Raw genomic sequence first — 12058 nt, forward strand, 5'->3', positions numbered from 1 at the left:
TTCTTGACTTACTCCTTGTCCAGCTTTCAAAAATGAAAAATCTAATGTTTAAGGTACACTGGACTAATTTGTAGCCAAGAGACAAGTCACTGACATCATACAACAACCCAAGGCATAGACCCAGAATTTATAAAGTACAACCATATTACGGACGTCCACTTAAAAGGTGTCACATGCTAGATTTAGCTGTTATCTTCTCAAATAAAATGTTCCCTTGTCACATTAGCAGAAAAATAGAGAAAATGACAAACAATTTTGTGTTTGGGATTGGCCTTAAATTATCCTTTAAAAATTAAAACATACACTTAAACAATTTTAGTCATTACGTTTATCCACAATGAACACTTTGGTTTCTATTTTGTTTAAACACATAACCGTTATATTTTACATAATTTGCATAGGAAGCACATAAGTGGCGCAAATTAGCACGTGAAAAGCATGTAAGCTGTCTAAATTGAAAAAAATCAATAGGACTTTTCATTATTGGCGCTTCTTTCTCTTTTTCAGGTGTGAAACAAGGCAGCTCAATTCCGACGAGATCTGGATTAGTTGCCGGCATGTGGGAACCATCAGACATGTCTTCAAGCCTCTTAAGTCGTCACCCAGCAACTCCGGGCAGATCTTTAACCAGGTTCTACATTCTTGTTTGGTTAAACTCTGTTTCGTTAGATTTTGTTTAAATTTGTTCTTTGCTCTTAGGGTATTCTCTATCAATTATTGTGCTTTATCCGTGGTTTATTTGTTTAGATCATTTGTTTGTTCATTCATTCGTATTGCTTAGACCACTTGTATTTGCTTTTGGGCCTATTAGCATCGTTTAGGGTTCTTATTTTTACTTATCTTGCAGCTATTATCGTTCTTAGTACCTGTGATTTTCCCTATTTTTGTGCTTTATAGTTTCGTACAGGATAGTGCTTGCGTAGCAACTCCTATATTATAGTGGCTTTAGTGAACAATGGTAGGGTAAGGTCATGTTTTCGGGAGGGTCCTCATGGGGGTAGGGGTGGTAAGGGTGCATTCAGGCTGAGAGTTGGGTCCTGAAACATAGTGACCTTGATGAGGAAGTCAATATAGAGTTAACAAAGATTCTCCATAAGAGAAAGATCAATATAGCTTGTCTCTAGGAGACTGGATGGAAAGGAGATAATGCAAGGGATGTAGACGGGTTTAAACTATGGTACTCTGAACACGTGAGGGGCAAGAACGGAGTAGGCATTTTGGTTGATAGGGACTTTCAAGAGCTAGTGGTGGAGGTTAGGAGGGTGAGTGACAGGCTGATGAGCATTAAGCTAGTCGTTGGATTTTTTACTTTAAACATGATTAGTGGGTACGCACCCCAATTGGGCTTGGACGAGGAGGTTAAAAGACGCTTCTGGGATGACTTGGATGAGGTTGTGGATGGCATACCGCATACTGAGAAGCTTTTCATAGGAGGAAATTTCGAGTGTTGTAAGGAATTTCGGATGTTGGGAACTTGGTTCCAAGGTTTATGGGCTAAAGTCAAAATAATGATCATCAGTTATATCGTGTGGTCAGGCTTACATGAGTTAGGGTTACGTGAGATCACCCCTGGGTATGTGCATGGTAAGGTTACACAGTGATTCGACGGCATTGGAACGACACGTGGCACGTTCGAGGACGAACGTATGTTTAAGTGGGGGAGAATGTAACGACCGAACCGGTAGTTTTAGAAATTTGCATTTCGTTCGGTGGCTTAAGACCTCAAGCAGCTTTGTATAATGTATTATGACTTGCGTGTGTGGTCGAGTTTGATTTTCGGATGATTTGAGATCAATTTTGATGAACAATTCTTGTTTTAAAAGTTTAAGTGAAAAGAGTTGAACAGAGTTTGACTTTTGTGTAAATGACTCCGAAATGGAGTTTTAGTGGTTCCAATAACTTCGTATGGTGATTATGAACTTAGACGTGTGTCCCGATTTGAATTTGGATGTCTGTAGAATAATTTGAAGTATTTTGTCAAAAAATATCAGAAAGTTGGAGTTTTGAAATATTCATAAGTTTGATCAGGAGTTGACTTTATTGATATCAGGCTCGGATTTCTATTCCAGAAATTTGACTAGCTCTATTATGTCATTTATGACTTATGCACAAAATTTGAAGTCATTCTGGATTGATTTGATATGTTTTGGCGCAAATTATAGAAGTTGGAAGATTTGAAAATTCATAAGTTCCATTCGAGGTGCAATTCATAATTTTGACGTTGTTTGATGTGATTCGAAGCCTCGAATAAATTCGTGTTGTGTTTTAGGACGTGTTGGTACATTTGGTTTAAGGTCCCGGGGGCCTCGAGTGGATTCCAGATGGTTAACAAATTAAATTTTGGACTTAGGAAAATTATGAGGAATTCTGGACTGGTGCCATCACGCCTGCGATGGATTTGGCCGCAGGTGCGAGACCGCATAGGAGAGACAGTGATCGCAGAAGTGAAAATGGAAGGGTTGGACAGTGGTCGCAGGTGGGAAGTATTTTCTGCACCTGCGTGATCATGGATGCGGTGCCTGGGGATGCAAAAACGAAGCAAGCGTAGAAGCACAATTTCTGGTCGCACCTGTGATTGCGCATAAGCGAAATTCTTTCTACATGTGCGAGAACTCAACTGGGCAGTGGATTCCGCAGAAGCGACAATTGTTTCGCATCAACGACAATTGTGTGGCATAAGCGACGCCGCAGAAGCGGCTAATTGTCCGCATGTACAAAAACTGGGCAGAAACATTTAAGGATTAGAGGTTGCCATATTTACTCATTTTTGGAGTTTTAAACCTCGATTTTGGGCGATTCTGGAGGGATTCTTCACGAGTTTAATTTTGGTAAGTGTTCCTTAACTGAAAGGGATTGTATTTCATGACTTTATACGTATTTATGTCATTAAATTTGTGAATCGGATGGAAGAAAACAAAATTTTGGAAAATCTTTCAAAAATGTATAATGAAGATTTGAAGGGTGATTTGATATCGGAATTTGATAGTTTTGATACGGTTGAACTCGTATCGGAGTGGGTGTTCGAATTTCGTAAAAATTTATCGGATTCCAAGATGCGAGCCCCGGGTTGACTTTTTAGTGTAAAATTAAAAGTCGACGTTTATTATCCGGAATTATTTCCTATGAATTTTATTTATTTTATGAAATTATTTTGGTTAGATTTGAGCTATCCTGAGGCCGTTTCACGCGAGAAGGCCAATTTAGAGTATCGGCCTAACTTCGTAAAGGTAAGTATCTTGCCTAACTTTGTGTTGGGAAAACTACCCCTTAGGCTTTGAATTGATGATATTGTTTGAATTATGCGAAAAGCGTGTACACAAGATGACGAGTGTGTACACTTACTTATATGTGGTATGTGACCGGATAAGACCGTTAGGCTTCTTTCATACAATTAATTGTACTTATCGTTTCATGTTATATTTTTTGTCGTTAGGATTGCCCTTACGTGCTTTACTTGAAGTTATTAGTACATGTTCCATCTTTCATGGTGAAGTTCATCCTTATTTGTTAATTGATGATTTTAATTATTTGTTGAATTCATGTGTTATCTGCTACATGCCTTAACTGTTAATTGATTCTCAGAAATTGTGTCTTGATTTATGGATTGTCATTCCTTGCTAATGATTTCGTGAGTTATCGTATAACTTTCTCATCAGTTGTGACTTCTTTGTGTAGCCTTGTTATTCCTTTTGATTTTGTGATACGCCGTAGTTGGTTGTAAATTATTTGCTTAAATTATGTTACTTGGTGAGCGGGTTGCACGCCGCAACAGTATTGAAAATGATAATATATGTGGGATCAGGTTGTACGCCGCAACAATAATGAAAATGATGATCTGTATGGGATCGGGTTGCACGCCGCAACAGTAATGAAAATGATAATATATGTAAGATTGGGTTGCACGCCGCAACAATAATGAAAATGATGGAATGGTGGAATAAGGATGGATTATAATATTGACAGATAATTATATGGAGGGATCGGTGATTATATGGAGGGGTCGGGTTGCGCACTGCAACAGATTTGTTTAAACTTTATATTTTGGATCGGGTTGTGCGCCGCAATGGATTGTGTATGTTGTATTCACTGTTGTATTGTGTAAGCTTCCAGTATTTATTATATAAAATTCTGAGGACGGATATTTTTGGATTTATTGATTTCGAGGATTGAATTATTGGTAACACATTGGTTTTTAAGTTAAAGAATTTTTAACGTACTTTACTATTCTTAACAGTTGACGCATTTCACTTTAATTAATTTTCCAAATTAAACTCCTCATCCTATCTGATGATTTTATTTACATATGGATCATTATTATGTTTTTATTTAACAAACTCTAAATTTAATCCAGTGGTTATCCGGTGCTTTATTTTAATTGAAAATATTATTTTCTTGATCCAAATGATTTCTAAAATAAACTCATTCTTCTCAATTGATTTCCTACTTTATACCTGTTTGTTTTTATGCTTTAATGAATGAGATTAAATTTCCTGGATATTTAAAAGTAGTATTTGATACGGGTACAAGGTACATGGTAGCACGTGGATTTTATCGTGCGAAAGTGATTTGAAAAATATAGGCACAAGTTGACATGTGTGTGAGGTTTGGAAGTTGTGATTTATAATCTGAGATTTACAAGATGTGATACTCGAGGTAATTCTTATTGAAATTTGTGCATTTGGAATGATTTAATTGACTAAGTTGTCATTGGTTTACCTTACTTGAACACATTTATATTTTATTTGTACCTGACTATGTTGTTGCTTAGTTACTTGGATATTCTCATTGTCATCCGTGCTCACCTTATTTTCAATGTTGATGGTGATTTGAAATCTTTCTATTGTTGGCCTTATATTGATATTCTTTCCTTATTAGTTTTATGTCATATCCTGCATAACTTTTCATGTCCGGTAGGTGTCTTGACCTGGCCTCGTCACTACTCTACAGATGTTAGGTTTGATACTCACTGGGTACCGATGTGGTATACTCATGCTATGCTTCTGCACATTTTGGTGCAGATCCAGGTACTTATGATTGAATTGGTTGAAGATTTATATCTGCACTGCTGGAGACTTCAAGGTATACTTGTTCGACGTCCGCAGGGCCCGAAGTCACCTTGTGTTGTATTTTATTTCCATTGTCTCCTATTATTCCGGAAAAATGACTTACTCTTTATTTATAGTTACTCTTAGAAAGGCTTGTGACTTGTACTATCGGTTTTGGGATTATGTAACTGAAGTTGGTTTGACTATGTTGTTACGGAATTTTCTTTTTAAATTATTGTAGTTAATTTAGTTGAATTCCACTAGTGATTAGTATATGTTAGGCTTACCTAGTCTTAGATACTAGGTGCCATCATGACTTCCTTGGAGGGATTTTTGGGTCGTGATAGGAGGCTTGCTTTCAGTATTCTGTGTAACAAGAATGTGCCACCAAAATTTAAAGATACGTTTTATAGAGCGGTGGTCAGATCGTCTATTCTGTATGGGACGGAGTGTTGGCCAGTCAAGAACTTTCATGTACAGAAGATGAAGGTGACTGAAATGAGGATATTGAGATGGATGTGCCGGCATACCAGATAAGATAGAATTAGAAATGAAGTTATTAGGGACAAGGTGGGTGTGGCCCCTGTGGAGGATATGATGTAGGAGGTGAGACTTAGATGGTTCGAGTATGTTAAGAGGAGAGGCATTGATGCCCGATGAGGAGGTGTGAGAGGCTAGCGTTGGAGGGCAAACAAAGAGGTAGAGGCAGGCTGAAAAAGTATTGGAGAGAGATGATTAGGCGAGATATGGCATTGCTCCAGCTGACTGAGGACATGACCATGGATAGAAGGTGTGGAGGTTGAGATAAAGGTAGAGGGTTAGGTAGCCGAGTGTTGTCCTTATTTGTCATAGTAGCGTCGATACGTCACTTAGTGTCCTTCGTGTTTTATCCCTAGATTGTTGTTATTACTTGTTGCTGCCTTGTTTCGGCTTTTTGATTGTATTACTTAGTGTTAGTTTTGTAATTTCACTTCGGTTGTCAGATTGGTTTATGATGGTAAGCTATAATCTCATATTTTAGTCACCTATTGCACTCTAATTTACTATACTTTGATTGAGTTGAGCTTTAATCACTAGTATTTTGCACTAATTGTGTGTTTTATGCCTTGTAGGAGTGATTCCTAGCTATGTAAATGTTTTGGAATGAATTCAAGCTATTCTGGAACTTTGAAGTCTGAGTAAAAGCCCAAGGATTAAGTTGAGATCGTGTTCGTGGATCAACAGAATATAGTGCACTTAACGGGAGAAATGAAGAATTGAGCAGGACGCTACCCAGGTGCGCGAGCGCGCACTGGGCGCGCAAGTTAGGCAAGACATTGTCCAAAGTGTGCGGCCATATGCGCGAGCACACCTCCAGGTGCGTGGCCGTGCACGTCCAATCCCGGAATTATCCTATTTCGCGTATGAAAATGTGTGTTCATTTGGGCCCGACCCTAATTGATATATATACTGGAAAACGGTATTTTCTAAACTTTTTTTGACACATCTAAGACCTAAGGAGGCTAAAAAGAAGTTGGAGAAGCAAGAGCACAAGGAATTCATTATTCAATCCTCACTCAAGACAAGATTTTGGATTGTTTTATGTTTTTCTTTACTTTAAACATATTTGTGACTAATACCATATATGTGGAGTAGTTCTCTTTAGGGTTTGATGGATTTGGTGTATTGATATTTATTTGAGGATTATAACTCTAGTTTTATGTATTGAATAGTTTTGGATGTTTTAATAGTTGCATCTATATCCATATGTTCATGTAATCGAGAGAGGCATAACTTGTGATATCTTTACATTATCTTGTTGGGTGAGTTTATTAATTCTTCTTAGTAATCGAAAGAGGCTAGTTGAATTATTGTTTAAACCTAGTTAGGAGTATAATCGAGAGAGGTTCTCCTAAAGACCAATCCACTACGAATTCTTACATATTTTTACTGAGCTTAAATTGGTTCATATTGTGAGGTTGAGACTTAATCAAGATTGGAGTTTCTACTAAATGTTTGAATTAATAATTGAGTGAATTTGAGAGACTCACTTGAATATTAGAAGTGAATTAACTAGAGTTAAATCCCAGACATTTATCTTGCACCTATCCAATCAATCCCTATTTTCTCCCATTGATATCTTCCTTGCTTACTTTTGTTCGATTGTCATTCGTCAATTAACTTTAGATTCTTAGTTAATTTTAATTTTAAATCACATAACTCTAAATTATTGATTATCTTGGATAGGAATCTAGCTATAAACTACAATAATATTGTCTAACTCCAATCTCTGTGGATACGATATTATATTATACTATATTCGACTAGCGAGGATATTTAAGTGTGTATTTTGCGCTCGTCAAAATTTGGCGACGTTGTCGTGGATAGTGTTGGAAATAGTTTGTAGTGTTAATTCATGAATTAGGGTTTCGTCAAATTTCTTTTCTTTTTCCCTGTCTATTTTATTTTCTTTATTAGTTAACTTCTTTTCAAGATTTATTTTGTAGTACCTAACAAGTTAGGGAAGATACTGTAGATATTGAACTTTAAATATTATGAAGATGGAGTACAACCATCCTAAGAAAACAGTTGAAGAGTTAGTAGTTGAATATTATCAGCGGTCTGCTATGTGTTTTAAATGCGGTAGAAATCATCTATGGGTTGACTGTGAAGTAGGTATGTATTCTTCCTATGATTCGTATTTTGAACAGTCTCACTCTGTTTCTAGTCCGTAGATGTATGAGGATTCATATGGGCACAATCTTGACTCTGATTGGGATGAATACCCTTATTATAACTGAAATAGAAATGAAGTGAGACAACTACCTCAATGGGAGAATGGTAGTTTAGAAGAGCTTGTGTATAAGTTCATAAATAAGGTGGAAGAGAGATTTACACAAGATGATTAAGTCATTAACAACCTAACAAAGCAAGTAAGTCAAATAATAAGTACACTTTCAGAAAGCTCTTTGCGTTGTGATGATGAATATATGGAGGTGATACCCTACGAGAATAAGCCTACTCAAGAGGATGAGCTGGTTCAGAGGGAGATTTCCACGGTACAAGAAGACTCTGATTCAACTGAGATGATCGAAAATAAGGCTTTGGTTGAATATGAAGCAACGGAAGAAGAGTTCAAACCCCCATCCACCTTTCCACACTTGCAATCTTTAGTAGAAGAAAATGAGAAACAAATGGTCTGGGACATACCAGATGAATATTCACTTTACCTTTCTTCTTTGTTTTCTTATTCTAACCTTGATCATGTGGAGTTTATTTTTGAAAATTTACAGGAATATGTATGGATTGATCCTGTGAAAGAATGCAGAAATAAGTTAAGGATCATCATGAAAGAGAAATTCACTGCTCAAGATGAGGACAAGAAAGAAAAAAAAGAGCGGGTCTTGCAGGTATCCTCAGAAGAATTGGTCTTAATGAGCTCCACAAAAAATTCCAAGGAGCGAAAACGAGGAATGAATTCAAAATTAGGGGTAGAGTTCATAAGTTCTCGGAAAAGAAGAAAATTCAGGGAAGTTTCCTTTACCTCTTGCTTTTTAATTGTGTATCATGGGGAAATGCCACGACTTAAAGTGTGGAGTGGGGGATAACTGTATGTTGTATGTATGTGTGTTAGTTTAGTTTTTGTTTAGTAGGTTAGAGATAGAAAAATTAAATTGAAAAAACATAAAAATTTTAAAATTTTCGATTTTTCCCGATGATGGATATCATTTGACAGGTTTTTTGAGGGATTTAGTCGAAGGAAAAAGACAAAAAGATTTTCTTTTGTAGGTAGTGTAATAATTTTTCCTTGGTTTTTCTTTGTGCCGCGGTTTTTCTCCAAGGATTTTGTTTGAACTGGGTGTAGTTAGTTTTTATTTTAGTTAGTAGTAGGAAACCTTGTGCTATGATTTGAAATGAAAGCAATATCTCTTGAGTCTATCATGCCTTAAGAATAGTGAATGTTTTCGTTGTGACGCTTAGGCTCAGTTTTTAACTCTTGTATAAGTACCTTAAATTGTATGATCTTAACTTTGCTTAACAGCTTTGACTAGAGTGTCTTGATAGTCTGATCCTGAGTGAGTTATTTTCCATGTGTGTGTGAGGTTTTATATTATTCATTGAATTGCATTTGATGTCTAGAACTTACCCCGTGTGTTTGCAAAGCGAAATAATAGTTATGTCCAGTCTTGAAAGTGATATAGGCATTTCTTTGTTGAGCCAGTTATATACTTTTACCCACCTATTTGTTATGTATCGTAGTTAACCCCTTTGAGCCTGTAATCTTGTTCCTTTGGCAACCACATTACAAACCACCCATTTTTTTGAATTGACCATCTATTTGAACCTTGTATCTCTCATGAGTACTTGAATTTGTTATGAACTTTGTAAAAGTTAAAGTGGGGGTGGTTGGTTTGGCTTTTGAATGGAACTAATGAAATAGCGAGAAATGTGCAATGTATTGAAAAAGTAAGAGTCACTTGAAATAAAATAAAAATATAGTTGTATTGTTGAAAATATTCCTTGATAGTGGTGACTCTTGATATAATTGTGCTTAAATGAGTAGGGAGTTAATATATATTGATGTGAAGGTGGAATTTATGGTTTGACATAAGTGTGGGGTTTTGAAAGGTAAATTATATGTATTAAAGTTCTTATGGAGGTGTAATCACTCTTATATCCAAATTGTATCCTACCCATCCCGCAGCCTACATTATAACCAATTAAATTCCTCCTTGATCCTTGACTGAATGAGCTCAATTAGTAGAGTAGTACACTACAAACAAGTCTATGGTGCATCTTTTGTGGCATATGAATGTTGTTTCTGAGAGTGAGTAAATTCTTTCTATCTTGAGTTCCTAATTGTTCTTAATTTCTATTATGTGTGGAACTACTCTCGGTTGTTGTGTGAGGGCACTTAATTCATGAAGGAAAGGTAATGTCATTGACGTCTATGTTAGAGTAATGGAGCGGGTTATAAATAATGCGCGGTGCTTGTGAGTCAAATCTTGAGGCTAGGATGTTACACTATTGTGCTTAGTCGCTTTTAAATATTCTTGGTATGATGAGTTATGAGAGTTGCTTAAAAAGGTTGCGTCGTTATAAAGTGTAGTTTGATTACTCGAGGACTAGTAATGGGTTAAGTGTGGGGTGTTGATGGTAGACTATAATCTCGTATTTTAGTCACCTATTACGCTCTAATTTACTTCATTTTGATTGAGTTGAGATTTAAGCACTAGTGTTTTGCACTAATTGTGTGTTTTATTCCTTGTAGGAGTGATTCCTAGCTATGTAGATATTTTGGAATGAATTCAAGCTATTCTGGAGCTTTGAAGTCTGAGTAAAAGCCCAAGGATTAAGTTGGAATCGTGTTCGGGGATCAACGGATAATAGTGCACTTAACGAGAGAAACAGAGAATTGAGCAGGACACCACCCAGGTGCGCGAGCGTGCACTAGGCGCGCAAGTCGGGCAGAACACTGTCCAAAGTGCGCGAGCACACCTCCGGGTGCGCGGTCGCGCACCTCCAATCCCAGAATTGTCCTATTTCGCGTAGGAAAATGTGTGTTCATTTGGGCCCGACCCTAATTGGTATATATACATGGAAAAATGGTATTTTCTCGACTCTTTTTGACATATCTAAGACATAAGGAGGCTAAGGAAAAGTTGGAGAAGCAAGAGCACAAGGAATTCATCATTCAATCCTCATTTAAGACAAGAGTTTGGATCATTTTATATTTTTCTTTACTTTAAACATATTTGTGATGAATTACTCCATAACTATGGAGTAGTTCTCTTTAGGGTTTAATGGATTTGGTATATTGATATTTGTTTGTGGATTATAACTCTAGTTTTATGTATTGAATCGGTTGGGATGTTTTAATAGTTGCATCTATATTCACATGTTCATGTAATCGAGAGAAGCATAACTTGTGATATCTTTGCATTATCTTTTTGGGTGAGTTCATTAATTTTTCTTAGTAATCGAAAAAGGCTAGTTGAATTATTGTTTAAACTTAGTTAGGAAGATAATCGAGAGAGGTTCTCCTAAATACCAATCCACTACGAATTCTTGCATATCTTCACTAAGATTAAATTGGTTCATATTGTGAGGTTGAGACTTAATCGAGATAGGAGTTTCTACTAAACGTTTGAACTAATAATTGAGTGAATTCGAGAGACTCACTTGAACATTAGAAGTGAATTAACTATAGTTAAATCCTATATATTTATCTTACACATATCCAATCAATCTCTATTTTCTCCCATTGATATCTTCCTTGCTTACTTTTGTTCGATTGTCATTAGTCAATTAGCTTTAGATTCTTAGTTAATTTTAGTTTTAAATCACATAATTCTAAACTGTTGATTATCTTGGATAACAATCTAGCTACAAACTACGAGAATATTGTTTAACTCCAATCTCTGTGGATACGATATTTATATTATACTATATTCGACTAGCGAGCATATTTAAGTGTGTGTTTTGCGTTCGCCAGTTTACATATTATTGCCCCTTCCCTTTCCCTTCCTGAGCCGAGGGTCTACCGGAAACAATCTCTTTGCTTTTTTAAAGGCAGGGGCAAGATTTACGTACACTCTACCCTCCCAATACTCCACTTATGGGATTACACTTGGTTTGTTGTTGTTATTTTTTGTCTCTCATTATCTTACTTTTGTTGTTTGTTTCTGGTGCTGTTCTTGTTTTTCTCAAGATAAGAATTAGAGGAAATAAATTGGAAAAAGTCTGTCTTAATGATCTTTTTAATTTAAACAACTTACATGTTTCTTACAAGATAATTTCGTTAACTATAGCTATAACCTTGTGTTTTAATTTTTAAATATAATGGAGAAAATGTATTTAATTTTTCGATAGATATAAGATCTTAAACTGCTTAAATGTATATATTTATAGGACTAATTTGCTATCCAAATATTGTGCTATTTTTTGTCAATTTCCTTTATCCATAAAAATACATCCAATGTAGCTGTCTCTTCGTACCGTTATAAATACCACCCCCTCCGCAAGACTTTTCC

The 12058-nt window shown here is 36.2% G+C and overlaps 1 long non-coding RNA gene across 1 annotated transcript; it reads left to right on the top strand.

Moving 5' to 3' along the window:
* The first annotated feature begins 251 nt into the window (after positions 1–251).
* LOC107819833 (uncharacterized) lies at positions 252–5277 on the top strand. Its single transcript, XR_001655801.2, has 3 exons — positions 252–440; positions 508–631; positions 5019–5277. It is a non-coding gene; the product is annotated as an uncharacterized LOC107819833 (long non-coding RNA).
* Positions 5278–12058: the final 6781 nt, after the last annotated feature.

This window comes from Nicotiana tabacum, chromosome 12 (genome assembly GCF_000715075.1).
Source record: "Nicotiana tabacum cultivar K326 chromosome 12, ASM71507v2, whole genome shotgun sequence".
Classification (NCBI taxonomy): Eukaryota; Viridiplantae; Streptophyta; class Magnoliopsida; order Solanales; family Solanaceae; genus Nicotiana; species Nicotiana tabacum.